The 24,520-nt window shown below is 52.7% G+C and overlaps 1 long non-coding RNA gene across 1 annotated transcript in view; it reads right to left on the bottom strand.

Moving 5' to 3' along the window:
- Positions 1-246: 246 nt before the first annotated feature.
- LOC120247266 overlaps positions 247-24,520 on the bottom strand; it is a 32,815-nt gene continuing 8,541 nt past the window's right edge. The window contains exon 2 of the long non-coding RNA XR_005532248.1: positions 247-1,027. This is a non-coding gene — a long non-coding RNA (uncharacterized LOC120247266). The remainder of the gene's footprint in view (positions 1,028-24,520) is intronic.

Genomic DNA, 24,520 nt, shown 5'->3' on the forward strand with positions numbered 1-24,520 from the left:
AGGAGACTGAGGCAGCTCTCCTGGGGAGGCTGCGGGCTCCCTGCTGGAGAGCAAGCCCCCCAAGCTACTCTTGATTTCCACGACGAAGCACCTGGCCAGAAATGAGAGACAGGGAATAGGGGTGCCCAGCTTTATAAAGCCCTTAAGCTCCGAGGGCAGCCTCGACCTGATCCAGACCCTGTTCCCCCAACTCCATGTCCCCCTGGAGCCAGAAGGAAACACACAAGAGGCCGAGACGTCAGGTGGTAAACAGCGTTCCAGGTCCATTTATTGAGCTTTGCAAGAGGAGGCATCCACGGGCTGGGCCGCTCCCCACAGCCTGTTGCCATCTCGGCTGTTATAAATAATCCTGGCACTAAGTGCCCTGTTACACCGAGTGGAAGTTGTTCTTACAGTGTGAAACCTGAGCCTGTGGGTCAGGGGAGGAGGGGATGATGGGGGACAGGAGAGAGAGATGGGGAGCCGTCGCCCCGAGGCTCCGCGAGTACACCCCCGAGCTGGTGATGGATGAATTTCTGGCGCAGCGGATGGCATTTCAAGTGAAATGTTTATAGGAAGCGAGTGTGATTTAAACAACGTCTTGGCCGATAAACACCAGGCAGCTGGGGGGAGAGGGCAAGGCGAGGGCTAGAAGAATCAAAGGCCCAGAGGCCCCCAGTGTTAAGTAGCTGTCTGAAGCTCTGCTCAAACACACACACCAGCTTTGGTCTTAACATGTTTTTAAGAGCTGGTTATGATTTCCTTGAGGGCGGCTCAGATTAAGACTAGAGTAGAGCCCCCAGCTGAGCGCCTTCAATAACTGTCCATCACATCCTCTTTAAAGACAGCAGCCTCCTCCCCTCGGCTCAGGGAGCCTGGGACCGGGGCGGGCTGCCAGGCTGCCCAGCCTGTCAGCCCTGGGCCATCTGCCCTTGAATGGGTGCTGCCCCTGGGTGGGGGGGGCTGTGCCGGGGCAGATCCTGGGGGCAGGAATCAAGCCCCGCTCTCAGAGAGCTCTCAGTCGTCCAGGAAAGAGAAAACACACAACCTAGAAAAAAAGAGACAAAGTGAATAGAGCGAAAGGACGGAAGCCGAGGCAGAGACAATGCTCACCAAATCCAGAACCTTTGTTGCCGTGTCCACTGCTGCCACCTGGTCCGAGCCACTTGCCTCTCGCGTGGACTGGTGCCGGAACCTTTCCACAAGCCCCCTGTATCTTCTCCTGCCCTGTGCAAACCATTCCCAGTACAAAAGGCAGAAGGCCATAACTTGTCCCAGCATGTCTTTCCTCCCGGCTTCCTTAAGACTGAATGAAGATCAAAGTCCTTAAGACAGCGTTTAAGCTCCTGCATCATCATCTCATCCCTCAGTGCCGCTGTCATCCTCCCCCACTGTCCTTGCACACGCCCCTCCAGGTACCCTGGCCTCCAGGTTCCACACGCTTGCTCGGCATGCACCTGCCCCAGGACCTTTGCCACAGCTGCTCCCTATGCTTGGAATACCCTTATTTATAATATCTGTGGGGCTTATTTATCCCTTCACCTCTAAGTCCTTGTTCAAATCTATGTTCTCAATGAGAGCCTACTGCCTACCATGTTTGAAATTGCAGACCTCTCTACCATCCTGGTTTTTTAGATGTTTATTTATTTAAACATTTTTTTAATGTTTATTTATTTTTGAGAAAGAGGGGCATAGAGTGCGAGCAGGGGAGGGGTAGAAAGAGATGGAGATACAGAATCCGAAGCAGGCTCCAGGCTCTGAGTTGTCAGCTCAAACCCATGAACTGTGAGATCGTGACCTGGGCTGAAGTCCTACGCTTAACCGACTGAGCCACCCAGGTGCCACTCATGTTTATTTATTTTTGAGAGCAAGAATATGACAGAGAGTGAGAGCTGGCGAGCAGGGGAAGAGGGCGAGCGGGTGAGGGGCAGGAGAAGAGGGGAACAGAGGATCTGAAGTGGGATTTGTGCTGATAGCAGAGAGCCCAATGAGGGGCTCGAACTCTCAAACTGCAAGATCGTGACCTGAGCCAAAGTCGGACACCTAACCCACTGAGCCACCCAGGTACCTCTGGCCCCTGGACTTCTCCACCATCCTGACCCCTCTTCCCTTGATCTGTTTTTTCCTATACCCCTTATCACTTTCTAATATACAATATAGTTTACCTATTTAATAAATATATCGTTTATTATCTTATCTGTCTCTTTTCCTACTAAAATATAAACTCCACAGAGGCAGGGGTCTTTCTTTCTTTTTTTTAATTTTTTAATGTTTTATTTATTTCTGAGAGAGAGAAAGCGTGAGCAGGGGAGGGTCAGAGAGAGAGGGAGATACAGAATCTGAAGCAGGCTCCAGTCTCTGGGCTGGCTGTCAGCACAGAGCCCGACACGGGGCTCGAACCCACAAACCATGAGATCATGACCTGAGCCAAAGTTGGACACTTAACCAACTGAGCCACTCAGGCGCCCCGAGGCAGGGTTCTTTCTCTGTTTTGTTCACTGATGCATACCAAGGACCTGCAATAGTGCTCAATAATAATTGCTTAGTGAGTAAATATGAAGGATGGGGTTAACCAGGGGAGGGTTTGAAGAGGAAGACAGGGGGACACCATCTTAGGTGTGGGGTTAACGTGTGCCTTATCTCACTACAGGCCATGTGTGAGGATCTGGAAATCAAGGCGACGGGCACAAGTGCAAGGTTGGGCCAGCGCATCACCAAAAACGGGGGAGAATCAGTTGCCAAAGGGACCGGCCTGGGTTTCCCCCCTGCTGGAAGTCTTGGCTTTAGGTTGGGATTTCCTCAACTCCACGGCCAAAGTGTAATTTGGGTGAATAACACCAAAGGGATGTGCCAAGCAGGCATGGCCTGGTTGGAAATGAGGGCTAGACCAGGAATTCAGAGGCCTTCAAGGTGGCGAGAGGGTGGCAGACTGGGTGTGGGGGGCGGGCGAGGGAACCAAGTCATCTTGTCCGGATGATCTACGTCCACTGAGGGCAAAAGGAAAGGTCCTGGGCTGCACCTAAAGTAGAAGGAAGTGGAGCGAGGCATCAAGAAAGACTTGCCGACCGTGTGACAGGTGGGAGAGGGAAGGTGTGGAGCCTTGTGCGCTGGGAACCCTGAGCGGGCCGGGCTGATGCCGAGGACCCTCTGGGCCATCGAGGCCACGGGATGGCAGTGGGGAAGGCCAGAGCCTTGAGCAGCGCCCTGCCTCTGCCTGTCCCCAGCCTGCCCTGACACTTGCAAGGCTTCTGAGCTCCTAGGGAGTGCAGCCAGCTCCCTGGCGTGCGAGGAGAGACTGACAGTATCTGGTACCCCGGGCGCCACCAGTCGACATGCTCAGCTCTGTGGTAACTTCAGAAACTGAAGAAAATATCTTCAGAGACCCATACGAGAGAGTGGGTGGTGTGGTGATAAAGGGAGAGACGACCCAGGTGGTCTGGGAGTACCGAGGATGGGAGGGAGACTTAGTTGTCACCGTATCACTTTTGGTGCCTTTTGAGTTTTCAACCCTGTGCATGTATTTCCTATTCAAAAAACATAAAATAATTACAATCGGACAAAAGAGCCACAGTAATGACGAAGCATAGATCCAGAAAAGTGGGAGCCTAATGCCTGCGACTGCTACCCTGAGGACCCTGACCCGGCCCTCCTGGCCCCTGTGCACCCTCCTCCTCATCGGGGATCTCCATTCTCTAGAGGTCCAGAGAGGGGTGTGCCTCGTCCGATGTCACACAGCATTTAGACGCTAGCAAGGGGCTGCAGCCAGGTGTTCAGAATCTGGAAAGTTGGCAGGGTCAGCTTTCTCTCCTGGTCTTCAATGGTCAGTTCTCCCCCATGACCTGTCCATGTTGTTTGCAGGGCTGTGTATATGCTACAAATCACCCTTCAAAGAGACATCCTTATTTTTTTTTTTTTTTAAATTTCTGGGAGAGAGAGAGACAGCGTGAGCAGGGGAGGGTCAGAGAGAGAGGGAGCCACAGACTGAAACAGGCTCCAGGCTCCGAGCCGGCAGTCAGCACAGAGCCCGACGCGGGGCTCGAACCCACGAACCGCGAGATCATGACCCAAGCGAAAGTCAGATGCCCAACCGACTAAGCCACCCAGGCACCCCTTTACGTGTTTTTTTTTTTTTAAGCTTATTGATCTCTGAGAGAGAAAGAGACAGACAGAACACAAGTGGGGGAGGGGCAGAGAGAGAGGGAGACACAGAATCCAAAGCAGGCTCCAGGCTCTGAGGTGTCAGCACAGAGCATGACCCAGGGCTCGAACTCACAAACTGCAAGATCATGACCTGAGCCGAAGTCAAATGCTTAACCAACTGAGCCATCCAGATGCCCCGCAAAGAGGCATCTTAAAAGGTGCATGGTCTTTATGGTCTTAAATGCCATCTTTCTCAGAGGGTCGCGTCTTTATGGAGCTCTCCTGTTTCCTGCTCCCCTCCATGTGTATCTAATTGTTTATTCCCTCCCTTCCTGCCTCCCTCCTCTCCACCTCTCTCGACCACCAAAGTGGCTCTCCACTGCCATCTGGCCCTGCGCCTGACAAGACATGTGACCTTGAGCAAGTCATTTAACCTTTCTGTGCCTCTATTCCTTCATCTATAATCATGGATCGTGACCTTCGTCCCACGGCGCTTCGTTTCATCCATTTGTACAACAAGCATGTATTTTGTGCCAGGTGCTGAACCCAGCCCTGAGGATCACACGAGGCAATGTGTGTGGAATTAGTACAGACACACAGGGAGTCATTGCCAAGGCCTCCTTCCTTGGATGTTTTGCTGGGCTGGACCCTCTACCTCCTCATCTACAGCCCTTGGAAGACTTTCTTCAGTCTATTCCCAATCTCCCTGCTTCTAACACCGCTCCTGACATCCTTCTCTGGAGAAAGTGTCAGGGGCTTCAGAAATAGCCTCTTTCCCAGGCATTTCCACTGGACTAGATCACTTTGCCTGAAGGAAGGAAAACTGCTGAAATTCGCCTGTCTGGAACAGGGGTCTTTAGTCTAGAACTTGAGGAGTGTCCACCTCTCTTGACGTCGCAGGGCCCCATCCCTGCTCATGTCCTGGTCTGCTCATTTCCCTCCCTTCCGGAGCCTCACCCCACCTTGGGGACTGGCACAGAGGCTGAGACTCGGGAACTGGAGACCCTCACATATGCCTCCCTCTAAATCTAACCTGAGCTGTGGATGAAAGCTGGTCCCTTCTTTAAAACAACCACCACAACCTCAGAGCATAATAGCTTGTTTCAGATAGAGGAAAGAAGTTTCCAGAGCTCTTGGAGGGAGGCTGTCCCCACTCCCAGCCTGGCCATTGAAGATCAGTCGAGAATGACGGGGAGGGAGGGATGTTTGTAGAAAAGATGCGCCGAGGGGCGCTTGGGTGGCTTAGCTGGTTAAGCTTCCGACTTCAGCTCAGGTCATGATCTTGTGGTTCGTGGGTTCTAGCCCCACATCGGGCTCTGTGCTGACAGCTCAGAGCCTGGAACCTGCTTGGGATTCTGTGTTTCCCTCTCTCTGCCCCTGCCCTCCTCATGCTCTGTCTCTCTCTATCTCAAAAATAAATAAACATTTAAAAATTGAAAAGAAAAGATGCAGAGCTTCGACCTTGGTCATGACAGAATCCCAAGTCAAGTCAAAGCGATGACGAGGGACAGTGGGGAAGAGGGAGACACAACCTGTTTGTTGGGGAACAGGCTTAAGGCTGAGTGAAACCACTCAGCTCTCCCGGAGGCAGGAGGAAGGAGATGATCTAAGGTTGCAAAGGATTCGGGGATCCCATAACGTTGCAGGGACTGTGGAGAAACCAGGGACAGGTCAGCTCCTCTGTGTCTAGAACACAACCCCCAGGACAGGGACAAGGTTCTCTCGAAACTACACGAAGCCTCATGCTGGGCACTGGAAAATCTGACTGAAGAGAACAAGTCGTTCCCCGGAAGACGGTGCCAGCCCCGTGCTCGGGAAAGGACAGCGGCTTTTAGAGTCCCGGCAAAAAATGATTCCAGGCTGTGGAACCCGGAAGTACTCCTTCATGTACAAGGTCAGTTCTGCCTACCACAGCCTGCTTTGATCTCACTGCAGTGTGGAGTGCTGCCCACCCCCAGAAGACTAGCTGAGCAAGGAATGAGGGCCTTGCTTTCAGGTCTAGTCTGTGGGCCACGGGAGGCAAAAGAAGTTGGCCAAACTTTTGGGCACCTGTCTCAGCCCCTGGGGAGCCCCGTGGCACGTGGAGAGGTTATTCTCTGGAGCTGCACATGCCGTGAGGATGCACGAAGAAGGGCAGAGGGCAAGGGGGGTGGAGTGGCCAGAAGAGGAGGGGCTCCTGGAACCCCTCCTGGCTGTGGGTGAGGGGGCTGCTCGGGATGGTCAGGCCCCTTCCCCCGGCCCAGGACAGACTGCAGCGTCTGGAAGGCAGGAGACAGTCCTGCATCATTTAGGCAGCCCCGGGGCCCAGCATAGTGCAGATATTCAAAATCCATGTGTTGACTGAATAAATGAGCAGAGGGGCCAAAGCTAGTCCAGCCAGCAGCTGGAGTCAGCCTTGGATCCGGGCTCCCCCCTGTTTGGGCCTCAGTTTCTCCATGTGTAATGTGAGGGGGCTGCACTAGCTTATCTCTAAGGTTCCCAACAACCTGTTTGATTGCTCTCCTCTTTTTTCCAAATTCTCTCCCTGTGCATATCCTCTCCTTCCCCCCGCAAACCCTTCTCTCCCACATACCCCCATTCTCTGCACCCCTGCTCAGTGCCTCTCCTCACCGGCGCCGGCCAACTTGCTCCGGTTTCCCCCTTTACAGGTGTTTCTCTTTCTGCTTCTGGCCATGCCTCCCAGCAGGCCCCGGCCCCTCCCTGGAGCTCCGTGTTGGGGTTCTCCGCCCCACCAATCGCTGGTTCTAGCGCCCCCTTCAGCGCCCTTAGACTCCATGGTGGGAGCTGGGAGGAGGGGAGGGTCCCAGAGCAGCCTGGGGCCTGCCCAGGTCCCCCGCCCGCAGTGGTGCCGAAGCGCGCCCTCGCCCCTCGCTAATGCGATCTGGAGAGACCCGGCGGGCGGCGGGCAGTCTGGGCTGAGCGTCCCGGGCGGCGCTGATGGATGGTCCCCTGACAGTAATCGCGGAATGAGGACGCCCTGGCGACGCTCTCGCCCCGAGGCCCGAGGCCCGGCTGTTTGGCGAGTCCGGGAGTCCCTCCTCCACGGCGCGGCCCCCAACCCACTCGGCTTTGGGGAGGCCTGAGGCCTTCGGGTCAGGGCTGAGGTGGGGTCTTTTCCTGCCCTCTCTCCCTCGGAGACCTCGGTTTCCGTTATGAAATCGTCCTGGGGTCCTCCGCTGCAACTGTGATTCCGACCAAGCTACTCACTCGTCTCCAGCCTCAGTTTCTCCTTCTGCATAATGGGAAATTAAGGTCTTTCTGCACCTGGATGGAGAATGTTAACAGCCAAGGAGAAGATAATGGAGGAAAATTACCCTCTCCCTTAAGTTGAAATTGATTTTCACTTTTAGTTCCCAGTGCTTAGAATAATGTGGGCTCATGTACCAAGCTGAATGAGAGCTGGATGGATATCCACACACAGAACATATGTTTATGCACGTACACGTGTCATAATGTTCTGGGGGTGTCTAATAAATAGATCTGAAAGTAAGAGATGGCAGTCAGCGTTGCTTAGATGTGTTTAAAGAGTGGCCGAGCAGCACGGATATTTCTCCAGGGAGGTGACCCTTCCTCCACTCTACTGAGGCCCACCCACTTACCTAAGCCCCATTCCCCACCCTGTCTAGGGTTACCCCTTCCATCCAGGGCTAGGCTGACTCAGGGCTGCGAGGAGAGAGGATCCTTCTTGGGAAATGTCCCAGGACAATTTCCCAGCCCCCTCACCCACTAAGTCATTTCCGCTCCTCCACCCCAAGGGGTCCCCCAAGGGGGGGGGGCTGGCCCTGCAGAGGGGCCAGGGGCAAGGATCCAGAACCAATTACAATTCTGAGAGCACACCCAGACGCCTCCTCACTCCCTTTTAACCTTTCTCTCTCGTCAGAAACCAAATTGAGTTAGTCTTGAGTTTTGATTTAATTCCCGAAATGGAGTCATAATCGGTTTAGTGTCCTTTTTCCCAAGTCCTGGGTACTGAAGTGTGCGTGGGGGGTGGGGGAGTTAATGAGAGAGTTGCTCCGTGGCCTGTGGAGAACCCTCACACACACTCGACCTCCCGACAACCCCAAACACCACGAGTGCCACTGGTGGTATAATGGTGCTGGTGATGACCATGGTGATGATGGAGATGCTGGCTACTATTTATTGGGCGCCTACTGTGTGCCAGTACTGAGCTGGTCCCTGTACATGCATCTCTCCCAATGACCTTCTGAGTAGGTACCATGAACGTTTCCAATTTACAGATGTAGAAACTGAGACTTTGGTCCATTTAAGTAGCTTACGCTGCATCTACAGCTATTCATTGAACAGCCGAGCCCCAGTGGAAAACCAGACAGTCTGTGCTCCTTGCCACTCAGCTGGGTCACCCTGGGAAGACAGCACATTCTACAAGCCCCAGCTCCCTCATTTGCATAACACAAACAATAAATAGAGATAATAATATACTCCTTTCATAGGGTGGTTCTGGTGATTAAATGAGGTAGGCATTCACTGCCTTCAGGGTAAGTATTTAATTGCTTAAGTGCCCTCAACACTGGGGTGGATGGACTAGGGCAAAGGAAGGGGTGCGATGCTGCGGGGGGAGGTGACTGTTTATTGTAAATTGTTCATGCTGATGATAATAGCCGGAACTTGAGAACGTGCTGGGCACAGGAAACCCTACCAGGAAAAGATTGCTCCGCCTGTTTCACAGATGAAGAAACTGAGTTTCAGACAAGTGAAGTAAATGGCCTAAAGCCAACCGGTTAATAAATGGCAAAGGGGAGCTTACATTCAAAGAGTGGGCCCTTGGACTCCCAAGCCTACTGCCCCCGCTGACCCCAGGGGTCACCAGAAACTGGCCTCACCTGGGGGCGGTCGGGGAAGTGGCCAACCACACCGGTCACACCCTCTCCCACCTGCCACCCAATTTTCTCCAGGTGAGCAATGTTTCCTTAAAGGAATAGGAAGAAAGTAAATAGAGAAGGAGTGGAGACATGTTCTCCCTCCCCCAAAGCCAATGGGGAGCCTCCCTTCCCTCCCTCTCCTCACTCCCTTGATCCCTCTGTGCTCAAGTTTATGGCCATTAAATAGAAGAGGAGAAAGTTTGAGCCAGGCATGAAATATTTATCAGTTAATTACAATATGCAGATTCTGTTCCTGGGGGTGATTTATCTTTTTGGAAATATAGGAAAAGATCCTGGAAACTTGTATCCTAATTGCTTGGCCTATTATTGTAGCAACCAGGTAGAAATTCCATTTACTATGGAACTACAAATTCTCCTACTCGCTGCCTCCACCTCTGTCACTGGTGGTCTGGGACCGGATGCTTCTCTGAGGAGAGCGGGGCCTTTACGAGGTCAATCTGTCCATCCCCCTGTGTCCTCTTGAGGTGGCCCTTTTCAAAATCCTAGTGATGGGAGGAAATGAAAAAGATGAGAGTCTCTAAAATTCTGAGGTGTCTAGGGGTGCCTGGGTGGCTCAGTTGGTTAGGTGTCCAACTTTGGCTCGGGTCACAATCTCACAGTTCGTGGGTTCGAGCCCCGCATCAGGCTCTGTGCTGATGGCTCAGAGCCTGGAGCCAGCTTTGGGTTCTGTGTCTCCCTTTCTCTCTGACCCTCCCTGGCTCACTCTCTCTCAAAAATAAATAAACTTTAAAAAATTAAAAATAAATAGATAAAATAAAATTCTGAGGTGTTCAGAGAAGCCAATCCTAGGTGGCACCTTCCCCCACTGAGGTAATGCGGGCTGAGGCTGAGAGAATGCCCACACTCGGAAGAGCTCTCAGCTGGCAGCCTCTCACCTCCCATATTATCTCCTAGGGCACACACCTCAACCCCAGGCTGCACATTAGCATCACCGGAAGAGTTTTTCCAACCAGATGCTTGGGCACAACTCCAGACCAGACAAATTAGAATCTCTGAAGGGGGGACCCAGGCACCAGTATTTTTTAAAGCTCCCCTGTGGACTCCAATGGGCAGCGACAGATGAGAGCCTTGAGGGCTAACAGGAGAGTATGGCTCCCTGGTGAGGGGGGCCTGCTCAGCCCACAGGACTATGTACATTTTTACCCCTCCCTTTCAGGTGGTGGAGGGGACAACCCTTTAGCTTTTATTGGAGTCGGAGGAGCATCCTTTATTCTCCTTACAAGCAGCTTCTAATATTAATAACTACCATTTATCAAGCCCCTGCTGAATGCTCGGATCTATGCAAATAAAATTTAATCTGATCTACACAACAATTCTGTGAGGTCAGTGGGTATGTCCATTTTATGGATGGCTCAGAGAGGTCCAGTCATCTGCCTCGGGTTTTACAAACCGGCAAGTGACAGCTCTGGGATCTGAATTCAGAGCCTGTGCTTTAACGGGGCCGCACAGCCTCCCAGATTCTCAGTGCCAGAAGGGCTTCGAAGCTAGTATGGGAAGGGCCCTGGGGACCATCTTGGGGAAGGGAAAGGCAAGAGAAGCAAGAAGGGGGCGTGTGGTTGGAGCTCGGAGGGCTGTGGGGGGAGGGGCCGGAGTGTGTGGGGATGACAGGAGGGACCAGGAGGAAAGTGTGGCGAGGGAAGGGGGCAGTGGCAGCGGAGAAAACAGAAAACGGGAACAAGGGGGTCAGGAGCGGGGAGCTGGCAGTCTGAACGTGGGGAAAGGTGAGTAGTGCCCACCGAGGACTTGGTAGCCAGAGAGGGGGAGGGACCTCGTGTCAGAGGAGGGGTCTTTGTGAGGCAGCGATGAGGAATGCCCGCCATGAATACTAAGGGCAAGAAGAAGAGAAAGGGCCAGAGGGGGCTGGGTGATGTTTAGCGGCTGGGGTGATTAATGGGGGTGAACGGAGGGTGAAACTCAAACCCTTCGAACGGAGATGGTGGGGAATGGTGGTCCAAGAACAACAGCACACTGTTTCATCGAGAAAGCCAATGTCCAGAGGAGGGGCTGGTGGGGAAGACGCCAGGCGCAGTCGCTCCTTCCCTTTTTCCCAAGGTCTCTTTATTCGCCATCAAACAGTAAATTAAAATATGCTCGCCAACTCCCAGGGAGTCTCTAGATGGGCTCCCTACCTGCCTCCTGGCTTGGGAGACCGAGGATGCCGGAGTGGCTGGGGGACCGAGCAGCTGAGGTCTGGGATGGCAGTTGGGATGCCCCCAAGGCCTGCTCCACTAGGGCATGGAATGGCCATAGGCCGGCTGGGCCACAGGATCCCTCTGGACCAGGCACTGAGAGAGTCGTGGGGTATGGATCCCCCCATGTCCTCGGAAAGGTGGCGGTGTTCTCAGGGCAAAGTTCTTAGAGCAGTCACAGCCTGAGGGAAGCGCTGCCTCCATGAGGCAGAGTTGGGGGAAGGCGGAGGGAGGACCCCGGGCTTGGGGTGTTGACCTGGGTTTGAGGCCTAGAGGTAAGAGTCTGGGGAAATCGGAGGTGTGAACCCCTCCTCCTTCATTTTCTACCTTCTGCCTTTCTCTAGATGCGACTCTGGGAGCTGCCTCCGCCACCCCCTATTCCCCCCCCCCCCGAAGTCAGCATTCTCAGAGGGCAGGGAAGGAGAGAAGAGGGGGTGAAGGGAATAGTGCAGGGAGAGGTGAGCTGCAGGCAGGGGTTTGGATGGAAATTATCTCACAGGATACAATTTTCTCCCTCTCTGGGCCCTTACAGATGTGAAACAGCTGGGAGATCCCACTCCCCCACCCCCAAATGTCCAAGAGCATGAAGTATCTTGAAGCCTTTGCCGCCTCAAGGGAGCGGGGCAGGAGGAGAGGGAGGCCAGGAAGAGGAGCCGGGTGTGTGTGCAGGGGTCTCCAGGGGGCTGAGGGAGACCAGCATCACTTGGGTTATTGCACTTGGGTGTCCGCAACCAGGCCTCACCCTCCCCTCCCGTTCCCCCCACCACCACCACCATCTCCACACGGAGCTTGGCCAACCTGCTTCTCCCATTGGAGTCTCACTCACAGCCTCCACGCTACCTTTCTAGGAGGCAAGCCTACAAAGCACTTTGAAATCTGAAGTCATTGGGTAGGTGGTGGTGCACAGAGTGCAAAGCCTCTGTGAGGTGCCACCTGAGCCGACTGGTAATGAGGCAACCATTCCACAGAGGGGCCGAGTTCAAGGGCCGCCTTCCAGAAGACCAGGCCTCAGTTTGCTGGCTCTGAGGGCAGCGGCTAACAGAGGGCTGCCCTGTGCTTCACAGACGAGAAGGAAATAAATGAGCCCACTGGAGAGCAATGGCCACAATCAACAGTCTTAATTATGAATTAATAATTCATAATTATTCCAGACTTGCAGATAAGCACAAGCCCGCTGAAATTATTTCCCAGGGAGGAATTCAGTTGGAGAGGGGGGACGGAGACTTCATTGCAGCCATTACTTCTAGAGGCCCTTAAGTTCACTCCTCTGCTTTCCACCCAGAATACGAAAGAGATTTAGGAGTTTCCTCGGCAGATTCCCCCTCACAGCTAACCACCCCTCCACCCTCAAGCTTCTAAACATAGGGCCACACTTCCTCCCTGTTCTTCCTGAGGCCAGAGGGTCATCCCAGCCAAAGCGACCTCAGAACCTGGACTCAGGATTTCTGGGGTCCCTCTGTCCCCTGCTGCCTGTTGTGCTTTTGATATAAAGATGGGTGTCCCATCTTTCTGGCTCTTCTCCCTCTCTCTCCTTCCTTCTCGTGGGGATTGCCTAGGAGCCCTCATGAGGCCTTCCAGTTCTAGGCGGGAAGAGAAACAGGGAGCACCCCTTTTAGTGTGGATACTGTTGGCTCCAGGGTCTGGGTTTGAGGGGCTGACTCTGACCTCCTGAGAAGACATCTACATGGCATCAGTCTTGGTGGAGGGGCCTAACCAGGACCTAGGAGGCATGTCCCCCACCAGACCCAGCTCTCTGCCGCTCTCCTTTCCAACACCCATAATCCCAAATTCCCACTTTTTAAATCTCTTAAAGGAACCTCAGAGGGCCACTCAGACCCTTGCAGCTCCAAATCTCCTCTCTCTAGGGGAATCTAAGAAGGAGGATTCTTGTTCCTCCAAAAAAGCCTTGCCTTAGACCACAAAGGGGCCTTATCTTCTGGCCATTCGGAGATCCTTAACCACCATCTCTGCTGTGGAAACCACCTTCTTCAAAATTCTATAAGGAAGAAGGAGCAGGTGGCCGCTGGCCAAGAGGATCTGGCATTAGAAAGAGTTTCCAATCCCAAATCTATGATGTTCCCATCAGCCTCAGCGGTTGCATCATATCCGCACGTGAGGCTCCATTTCAGGATGAAGGGAGCGGGCACAAGCGGACCTAAAGGACTCTTTTCCAAACCCGTGGGTACAAGGATGTGCTTGAAAACCTGCTCCCGGCCAAGGTGGATGGTCAGCGAAGCGCACCCACTGGATACCCTGCCATGGGGACCACACGTCCACCCTCCACTCCAAGCTCCTTCCCTGGCCCCACTTTTGGTCTCAAGAGGGGGATCAGTTAGGCGTGATCCAAATTACCCAGATAATTAATTGTGGAAGCACGGCTTGCGTTCTCTTAAAACGCCACTCCTCTGGCCTCCAGAGATCATTAAACCCCTTCCCTAGCTCCTCCTATTCTCCGCCCGCCTCCCCAACGTACTCCCAAATCCTAGCCAACAAAAAAATCCTGAAGTAGGGGAACAAACTTTCCTGCTCTACCTAATCTTCCCCCACCTGCGACTCCTGTCCCCTCCCCCCAAATTTTCTCTCTTCTGAGCCTCCGCTCTCGCTTCTTTAAAAAAAAAAAAAAAAAACGAAGAAGAAGGAATTTTCAATAGTCCCACTTGTCAAGCGAAGACCATCTTTTAACCTTCAACAGCAGCGAAAGCCGTGTGAACTCTCGGTGAACCAAGATTGAAGTCATAAATCACGCGTACAAAGGCGGCTGCGGAGGCTGGCGCGGGCTGCTGCACCTTTAACGCTTTCTGGGGCTGACAGGCGGCGGCCCAGCTAAAGTTCACAGCGCCCGGGGAGGGCCCGCCCCCGCCTCCCCCTCCCCCGGCCCCCGGCCCCGGCCGCGGCCCCCGGCCCGCCCGGCCCCAGCCCCGGCCCGCGCGAGCCTCGCCCGCCCGGAGGCCCGGAGCTGCTCGCGCGCGCGCGCGCAGGGGAGGCGGGCGGGGGGGGAAGCATTCTCTCTCCCGACGCCCGCTCGCTGCTCGGCCGCTGGGCCCGGCGCCCCCACCCCGCCCCGCTCGCTGTATTCAAGTAGGCAACTGGATCCACACGGACACAATAATTTAGCTTGTCTTTGGCATTTTCTGCGGGACCCCAAGAGATAGACCTTCCACTCCCCCTTTTCTCTCTAGAACTGGCATCTTTCATCTCTGTCTATACGGGCCCAATTATACAGATCCTTGGGGTTCCAACAGGATCTGAATCATTGGGTCCAAGAACACCTGGCTGAAACATGCCATAATTAGAAAGGATTTTCTTTTTCGTTACCTTGTCTTTCTTTTCCTTTCCCCCCTTCCCTTAAAAATTCTTTTGTTTTAAATGTTATGTATTTGTCTATTTTTAAGAGGGCTAGAATCAACCTCGGTGCGGGCGGGGTAGGCGTGGTGGAGGTTGTAGGGGGGGAAGCCCAGCTTTCAGCCCCGTGCAAGAGATCTCCAGGCTTCCCAAGCCCGCCGGCCTCGCTTCCTTTCCTTGGCCTTCGGCCTCCTCCTCCTCCTCCTCCTCCTCCTCCTCCGATCGTTTTTTTCCTCCCCCAGCGTCTTCTCTCCGGTTTAATTAAAGTTGAGCGACTCCACTTGCCTTTTCTCTCCTCTCTCCGAAAGCGGAAACCAGACAGACCCGCGGCCATGGGCCAAGCGGCCCCAGCAAAATCCGGGCCTGCCACCGACAGGGCCTCCTCCCCCAGCCCCCGCCACCCTCCGCCGCCGCCGCCGCCGCTGAGATGGCCTCCCTAACTGGTCCCCAGCCCCTCCACCATCCCTCAGGTGTGCAGCCACCAGCCTGTGTGGCATCTGAATGACCGGGGCTGGGGTAGGGGTGTTTTGCCTTCCCCCAGACTTGCCCCAGAAAGTTTGGAGGGTGGGTACACCCCAACCGAGGCAATCAGCTCCCCCAAACCCACGGCTGACTAATAAGATATGACAAAAGCTGGTGATGGATTTGGTATATGTTAATTCACAATGCCCTTTCCTCCAGAATTTAACTATAAGTTAATACACACCGGAAACCACGCGCATACACGCTCGTTAATGGGCTTAGGTATTAGCGAGTCCTAACGATGCATACAAATGTGCTCTGCGCTCTCTAGGCCCCTCAAGATTTATGGGCCTTGAGCTCTCTGAAGCTGTAAACAAGGAGAAAAAAAAGAGAAAGAGAGAGAGAGACTGGGGGAAAGAGACAGAGGCCTGACTCACCCCTCCAGGTTGTGGGAGAGAAGGGATCTCTGCAAGTGGGTTCTTATGTGTTTTGTTTTCCTTACAAGCTCGGGGTGTGTGGGTTTCGGCACTGGGCTAGGGCTGGGACTGGGGGGGGGTGCCCCTGAACGCGGCTGGCGTGCGTGGGCAGCGTGTTGTTCGCGGCTGGGCTAGGAGCGCGCCTGCCTCCTGTGAATCGCTGTGCAGGGGCCTGCGTCTAGCAGGCATCTGCGGGCACACACCCGCGAGTGTGCACAGTGGGCTAGGTGTGTGTGTGTGCATGCAAGTGCCTGTGTGACAAGCAGGCCTCCCTCTGGGCCTGGCTGCTGTCCCCTGAACCCCGGTGAACAAATCTCTAACAACAGCCATGATAACACTAAATAATAAATAACAATAAAACAGTAGTTAACAGTCCCTCCCTAGCAGGGTAACAATAAAATGCAAGAGGAGATATTTTGAGGAGGGGCCAGAGGAAGGAGTCATGATCACAGCATCTGAGGGGAAGACGAGGAAGGAAGGAAGGGAGGAAGGAAGGAAGGAAGGAAGGAAGGAAGGAAGGAAGGAAGGAAGGAAGGAAGGAAGGAAGGAAGGAAGGAAGTTAGCTTCTTCCTATGCCCTTGGGGGGCTGGGTTTGGGGACCCCCCCCTGCAGACAAGGTCCTCAGGCCAGAGGAGGAGACGGGGAGCCAGGAGGTCACTCTTTCCTGCCTCTTTTACTCTGGCTTTTGCTTTGTGCGATCAGGGGAGGGACCCCACATATGGGGGTGATTAGTGGCTTTGGGGTCTCTGGAGCCCTGTCTTAAGGAGGAGAGCAAGTGGACGGGGTCAGGCAAGGGGCCAGAGATGGATGAGGCGATAGCCAGAGCCGGAGTCCAGGCCGGTCGGGCGACAGAGGTGCCCGGGAGGACCCGCCGCCGGGTATGGACAGAAGCAGAAAAACACTGATGGCCGCTCGCCCGAGAGAGGGGAGAGCAAGGCCGGTTTCCGGTAGGCCCAGGGAAAGTTCCCCTTCCAGGGGCTTTTCAAACAAACAAACAAACAAACAAACACAACCACCACCACAGCAACAACAACAAAAAAGGAGGAGAAGGGAGGGGTTGAGGCGCGCCGAATTTTCCTTCCATCGCGGTCTTGGAGCAAGCGGATTTCCATAAAGGAAGAGAAGACCGCGATCCCGGATCCTTCCACATCTGCCTCATTTCTCCAGGTACAATTTTCTGATCATCTTATCAATGTATTTATTGCGCGTGTTGGGGAGTCAGCTGTGCCGGGGTACGGGGGTATGGCGCTCGCCGGAGAGAAAGCCGCCCCGCAGTTTCGGGTCTAACGAAATCCACCACCACCAACCACCCCTCCCTTTAAAAAACAATTGTATCCCCAAAAAGGGAAAGAAAAAAAATCGAAGAGGAAATATAAAAAAAAAAAAAAGCACACATTAGCCAACTTTTTAAAAGAGAAAGGAAAGAAAGGGGGGGGGGGATGACCATAGCAAACACGCGTGAGAACTTTTAAAAGATTTAAGTCACAAACCTTTTCAGAGGTTTTGATTCTTTTTCAACAGCCGGGTGACCCATCTGGTCTGAAAGGGACGGAGAACTACACTTGCCACCGAGTCACTTCTTTAAGATAGGTGCACACACAAAGATTCGCAAGAGAACCCGGGGCGTCCTTGCATTTGAACACCACTCGAGGCGGAGGATACCGATAACCAGTCGGACAAAAATACCAACAAAATAAAATGAAACCGGGCGAAGCGCTGAGCGCGGGGCGAGCGAGAGAGGCCAGATCTCGGTTCCAGGCGGCCGCGGGGCCAGGCAGCTGCTCGGGGCGATGGGGGCGCCGAGCGGGCCTGGGCTCCTGCTGGCGACCCGCTCGCTCTCGGTCTCGGCCTCCCCAGCCCGGTCCGCGGCCCTCTTCTCTCCAGCCTCCGCTGGAGGCAGCCTGCGCTCTCTGCCCGGATGCCTGGCCGGGCCTCCCTGGCGCGAGGATCTGGGACCTAAGAAGGGGCAAAGTGACTCAAGCCAGACTCTCCATCTTTCTCCCCTAGGCCTCTCCACTTGCCCAGCCACCCCGGGGACTGACACGACCGGGGCTTCTGGGCCACCCCCCACCCCCTCCTGTTTGTTTCCCCCAAAGTCTAGCGCCCTCCAACTCTGGATGGGGGGGCGGCAAATATCAGTGGCTAGACTCCTCTGCACCCTGTGATGGGTGACCTGCTCACTTCAGGAATATCTTGACGAAGAAGAGGAAAAAGAAGAAAGGGTGGCTTAGAGCCGTGTTTACATCTAGTTGTACTGATCGGCTCCCATCTGGAGAGTTTATTTATAACCCCCACCATAACTCTCCCTGTATGGAGGCACTGGTGGCTCTATTGACAGACTGATGTCTAGAAAATATTGCTCTATCTCTAACCATACCTAAATGTGCTGTGCTTGTATTTACAGATTTATGCTTGAGGAAAATATAATTATTTCTATTGTATTTGTGCATATACAATAGTTATAGAAGCAGATTTATATATGAGAAAATATACGACTCTCTTACAGCCATCCAGTTTTATGGACATTTGATATCCTGACAGATTTATATCTCTGAGCAGCTATATAGATAAATGTATATCGTTAGAATTATGTATCAGGAGATATATACTTATTGATTGTGATATAGAGTAGTTAGAACATTCACTTAGAGCCGTATATGGCGATGGAGATATTTCTATATTATTAGCACTATATATAGGCATATCTATTTATAACTACATAGTTATAAAAATAGACATAAGTAATTATAGTCCTATATGTACATGCTGCTATCTCTCTGCAGAGTTATAGACACGTGTGAATATAACTCTGTAGAGATATCTGTATGTATATAAGGGTGTAATTACCTCGTGATGTGTGTGTATTGGGGCTTAGGCCAGTCTATCTCTGTACAGACATATTTATATGTCGGGGCCGAGAGAGACTTGTTCACAGAAATATTTCCAGAGAGCCAACCGAAAGGCACGGTCTGGCCATCTAGGAAATCAGCTAGCGGAGTTTTTTGCTTATGGGGGGGATGGAGTTACCAAAGGTAAACAGAACACAGGAAGCCCCAAGGAGAGGGGGCAAACGGAGGGTGACCGGGGTGTGGTGGGAACATTCAGGGAGGACAGGGGTGAACACCAGGCACCCACCTGAAGATGGGTAGCTGGTTTTGTGAGGGGCGGGTGCGGACGGTCATGGGCGCGGGTCTAGTGGAAGGGAAGACTGGGTGGGAGCCGTCAGTCGGCTTTTATGCACTGAAGGTCAACTACCACCTAGCCGCTTCTGCATTCCTGGCACATTTCTCTTGAACCCTAGCTTCAGTGTCTCAGAAAGTAGGCTTCAGAGGTGAAGAGATTCAGGGACAGGACAAGGAGGGGTGCACTTTCACTGCCTCTGGGGAGAGGGCCGGGAAAGCCAGGGAATGTGGCCAAATAAAGCTTGCTTTCACGGGGGGGGGGGAGCGGGGGGGAGCCTCCTGTACCCCTGGGGGGCTGTGGGGTAGGGGTCTGGTAGATCGAGGGGTGAATTTTCAAATGTTGGTCTTATTCTGATGGGAGTTTCAGGAGGCCTTGCTCAACCTCCTTTCTTGGAGGCCCAGGCCTCAGAAGCTTAATCCTGCTCACTGGGTCACTCCTTCTCTGTTGCTCCGCAGTTTGCGGTCCCCTCCCCTCTGGGCACCCGGAAGGCTATACCCTCCAGCACTGCCCTGGGCCTCATGGGGAGAATTTGACTCTAATGTGTGCGAGGAGGGATCTACAGGGATCGGCACCTCTAGACCTCCTTTCTCCTGCTCACATCTACCTGGCTCTCCCTCCAGCCTCCTTCCAGGCGCCAGCCGGGCCCAGACTCCACAATTCTTCCCCTGCCACCAAGCACCCCAGGAGAAAAGACATTACCCCCCACCCCCGGCCACAGTTCTTTCTATCTTTCTTTTTTTTTTCAACCAGGGAGTCACAGACCTCTTTGCTGGGAGTTTCCCTGTGATCAGTGGCTGGTCAGGCTTCCAAGATCTCTAGGATTCTGGCAAGCAACTGAAGACCCCCCCGGGCTGGGGTTAAATGCCAAGTGCCACCCTCCACACACCCCTGCCCACGGGATTGGAGCTTCTCCAGGACAAGGACTCTAATCTGCTGCCTGACACAGAGGGGTGGCCTGATACATGCTTGTGAAGATGAGCTGAATGGTGATCAGGGCAACAGCTTTTGGTGGAAAGAGTCTCACCTTCTGTGACTCTGCTCCCCTCTCCAGCCTCCTGGCTCTCCAGACCCCCAAGTATATGAAAACTAAGCCAGAACTGAGGCTTGGGCTGGGAAGGAGCTGCCTGTCAGCCTGAGGGACCCAGAGAGAAGCCACCATTTGGTCCATTAAGAAATACATAAATAGGGGCACTCGAGTGGCTCAGTCGACTGAGCATCCGACGACTTCGGCTCAGGTCATGATCTCACAATTCGTGGGTTTGAGCCCCGCGTCTGGCTCTGTGCTGACAGCTCAGAGCCCAGAGCCAGCTTCGGATTCTGTGTCTCCCTCTCTCTCTGCCCCTTCCCCTGCTCTCTCTCAAAAATAAATAAACATTAAAAAAAAAAAAGAAATACATAAATAAAACAAAAAATAAATCAGCACGAGACAGCCACCCTGGTGGAAGGAAAGGCCTCAGCCGGGCTCCAGGGATACTACTAAATGCATCAGAATAAATATTTTAAAAAGTTTTTTCACTTACAAAACTCATAAATTTTCTGATTCAGTAATATCCCATAATTAGGTTGTTTCATATAGTTTTTTTTTTAAGTTTATCTATTTATTTTGGGGGGGAGGGCAGAGAGGGAGAGAACCCCAAGCAAGCTTCGCGCCACCACCAAAGAGCCACCAGCACAAAACCCCATGCGGAACTTGAACCCATGAACCGCGGGCTTATGACCTAAGCTGAAAGCAGGAGTCAGACACTTAACTGACTGAGCCACCTGGGCACCCTTCTTTTTAAAGTTGTCATCACTCCCTATAGATTTGGTCTATGCAGAATAGGTGCCAGAGTCTGGAGAAGGCAGGTCACCGTCAGTGTATGGGGTTGAGATCGGCAGTTTCTCTGTCTAGTGAGGCTCTTGGCCTTCAGGGAAGGGTCAGCCTTCCCTCTTCCATCAGGGCCTGGAGCAGGGAAGACTCTCCCAAAGTTGATTCCTTTTTTCCCTGAGTCCTTTGGGGGCAATCTGCCCTGTGTCTGGGTGAGGGTTCAAGGTCCAGGGAGGGGTCTAAGTTAAACCTGGACCCTCAGTTCTAGCCCCAGACTCTGACAGTTTCCTCCTAGACACCCAGCCCTTCCCTCCCCAGAACATCTAATGCCCACAGAGCTGGTGGGTCCTTTCCCAAAAGAAATGCTGAGAGGGAGAACGGAGGGGCCGCCATTTACATATATTTGCCTAAGCAGGACTCTGGGCAGGTGCCTGGACTGTGGTCAGAATCGGGCTGGGGATTGGGGGAGGGGGGTTGGCAATTGCTGTCAACCTCAGAACCTGCGGCTTCAGACAATGATTGTCCGTGGCCAAAAGACAGGAGATGAGAAATCCTGGCCATACATCATTAATCCTAGAGAGTCCTGGGTCCCTTTACCTGGGCTGGAATGGCTCCTGGCTGTTTCTGGGTCCCAGCCTTCTTTGAGAAGCAGATAAAAACAATCCGCCCTCTCCCCACCAAAATGTGCACCCCCACAGTGTTGTTGACGGTGGCCGTGATCTCGGGGACTGAGTCTCCCTTGCTTTTTGTGACCCGTCTCCAGTTGCCTCCCTCTGCTTTGGCCTTCCCTGAGTGCCTCCATGTAGGAGGCAGGCAGTTCTTAGCTCTCTTCCGTCTTTCCTTTACTAGAGTGGGCACCAGGCCTTGTGTGTGCCGAGCTCCCAATCGGCTCTGCTGCAGAAACCAGGAGAGTGGCTGTTAATTGAAGCCTGGTCTACACCGCCCTACTACTCCACTCATCTCTGGGAGTGGGGGGCGGGGCGGGGGGGGGGGGCGGGGAGGGATCCTGAGGGCATATTGACAGCATGGAGCCCTGGCTGTAAGGGGACTAATTCCCATCTCTAGTGGAAACTTGGATGCAAGGAGCCAAGTTGCAATTGCTATGATAATAGTCATAATAATAACAATAATAATTTATTTAGCATATCATTAGATGTGTATTTACTGTCTTCCCTCTGCTTTTTTACAAGTGTCTCCTAAGGAATTCTCACAACACCCAGGGGAAACAATAATAAGCTAATTACCACCCTCTGGCTCCTCCTCCTCCTCCTCCCATCCACAGAGTGCCCCTCTCCGAGACGGAGCACTTACACAACCCTTCCCCTGTCTACACCTGTTTAACACAGTCTCCCCTTTCCAATTCGCCTCTCCCATTCCCAGTTCTTCCCATCCTTGTTAAGGGAATTTTCCCCATAATTTGAGGGAGGAAAGGTTGGGGAGGAGAGTGGCTGAGCCCCAGAGAGTTCTAGGTCTTAATATTGTTCCCCGGGATTCACAGCAATGTTTAGGATGATGTGAGGGGACCCGGATTCTTACTTCTCTGATTGCTCCTTTGGGTTTAGAGGCAGACTGGGGTAGAGAGGGGATGGGTGCCTGCATGATACCAGATCATCTGAGTCAAGTGTAGGAGAATGGCTGATCCTGCAAATGTAACATCCGTACCGGGGGCTTTCAGACTGTTCAGGCTAGACCTCAGAGATGCCGGGCCCACCTATCCCACTGGTCTCTTTTGGCATTGAGAAAAGAATAAAGGGAAGGGAAGGGAAGGGGAGAGGAGGGAAGGGAGGCAGAGAGGAAGGCAGGGGAGGGGAGGGAAGGGGATATGTTCATATGTATGAATATGTGCATATACACGCTTGTATATGCATACATATTCACACGCACATTTTCTCCTGAGCAAATAAGCATGATGATGGCTATACTTTTTAAAATACTCATTTGCTTCTGCTTCAAATACAAATTCATATCTTCTCAGAGATTATACAGAAAACACAAACCAGACACATGTTTTTGGATGGCAGACTCTGAGTAGTCTCTTGGACCACATCAAAAGCCTGGAGTCCCAGGGATCCGCAGGGCACACTTCTTGTTGCTCGTTTCCCCAGCCCCAGCCCAGAGTGGAGAACTAGAGCCAATGTCATGAGAGTCTTGGTCACAGATGGAGCTGCTTGGCCCGTCCCTGAGATGCCGGGTGTCGCTGCCCGGACTACCCAGACACTGAGGTCAGCCTCCACCTCTCTGCCCAAGTACGCAGTTGCACCCGGGAAGAAGCAAGCCTAGACTAGAGGATGCAAAAAACCAGTAGACTCAGTATAAAGATGAACTGGAAGAGTCAGGATTGAATCTACTTCTTAGCTGTCTAAGCCATAGGCGGCAGAGTTGACCTTTTTGACGGGTCCCCTAGCCCATTTGGTGTCTTTTCCTCTTTATATAGCCTTCATGCCTTTCTGCTGCCTGTAATTTCCACTGTCAGCCCTTTCGTATCCCCAGTTCTATCAAAACGCTCTTGTCCGAATCCCAGTCTACTCTCTACTGGGTCACAATCAGATGACCAGATTAGGAGGCCCCACCAGTGTTGACATGTACATTCTCTTGGGAAAACGGCGTGCTTTTTGGAGCACCGCCAGGAGCCACTACCCAGATGGAAGGAAATAGCCATAATGATGGGATTTCAGACCCATGGCAGGTGGCATGATAGACATTTGTGTGAGGGTAGCTTCTGTTTGTTTTAAGTCCCTATCATGGAGGCAGCCGTCCATCCTCTCTGTGGATAAGACTAGCCTTGCCCCAAACCCAAGGTTTCCAGGCTGCTTAGAGGAATCCAGAACTCTCTCTGCATCTTTATTACTGATAAAGTAATATTACAGTAATATTACTGAGTACAGATCCTGAGAGAGAAAGTTCAGTTGGGAAGAAATGGGATTCATCCAGCTAAAAAGAACATTCAGCACAAATTGTCAGGATGTGAGCTTCTGATTTGTTCTGAACATGGTGGTCATTCATTCCATGACGTAGTTCCAATTTGTGGATAGTGTCTTGAAGCCCCCTCAATACTCATAATTATAATCGCTTCCATTTAGAGAAGATGACTATAGGCCAGGTGCTTTATACTACGTTTGATGAGGAAATGTAATCTCAGAAAGGTTAAGTCACCTGCCCAAGGTCACGTAGCCAGGTTTGAACCAGGTTTCCCCATCTGCTGTGTTTTAACACTTCCAAGTCATGCCTCCTGGGTTAGATAAACAGCAGATAACCATGGAAATGAAACGGGTTAAAAAAAATAGTTTTACGTCCTATGGACATACAGAGGGGGGCCCGCTCGTACACTGGCTTCTACAGTGGCCAATCCAAATGCATGTACACTATTAGCATCTTTATCTCTCTGAATTCAGTTTTACTGGCAGCCCCTGTGATTTCTCAGCATAATGACTACCCTAGCCACTTGGAGTCCACCCTTTTCCCATAGTTGAGGCCTCTGGGTTCTAGGGGACCCCTTGACTTTCCACTTCCCCAGGCAGCCACTTTTTCACTTTTTCACCAGGGTCAGCCAATGTGAAACGGAGAAGTATCTAGAGATTAATCTTCAGAACCCCTCACTCCCTGAGCATCCCCCCACCCCCGCCCCCAGCCCCAAGCGCTGCTTTTCTGGTTCTATCCTTGTTTGATAAACTATCCCAGCGGTGCTTTTGTATTTGAAAAGATGTGATCTGCAGAGGACTACACTTAACACCGCGCGCTCTAATGGTGGAGCTCACGGCATTTCAGTGGCAAGATAATTGGGGAGGGGGAAACAGAGACTTCCCAGGGGCTTTAAACTGCATCAGTGCATAAGGCTGATCCTGCATCTCATTATCCATTAACTTCAGATGAAAGCTATAAAATTGGATCCCTTATTCTGATATTTGAAACAAAGCAGACGGGGGGCTGATTTCTCTGCTTTTACCTGATGGCTGGCACCAGGCAGATACCCTGCCATTGTCTTGCCCCATCTTGCCTTTGCCTCACTCCCCTGGGTGGGGGGTGGGGGGGCAGGGTCCCTAA

Source organism: Hyaena hyaena, unplaced genomic scaffold (assembly GCF_003009895.1).
Source record: "Hyaena hyaena isolate Hyena2069 unplaced genomic scaffold, ASM300989v1 scaffold_510, whole genome shotgun sequence".
In the NCBI taxonomy this organism is placed as follows: Eukaryota; Metazoa; Chordata; class Mammalia; order Carnivora; family Hyaenidae; genus Hyaena; species Hyaena hyaena.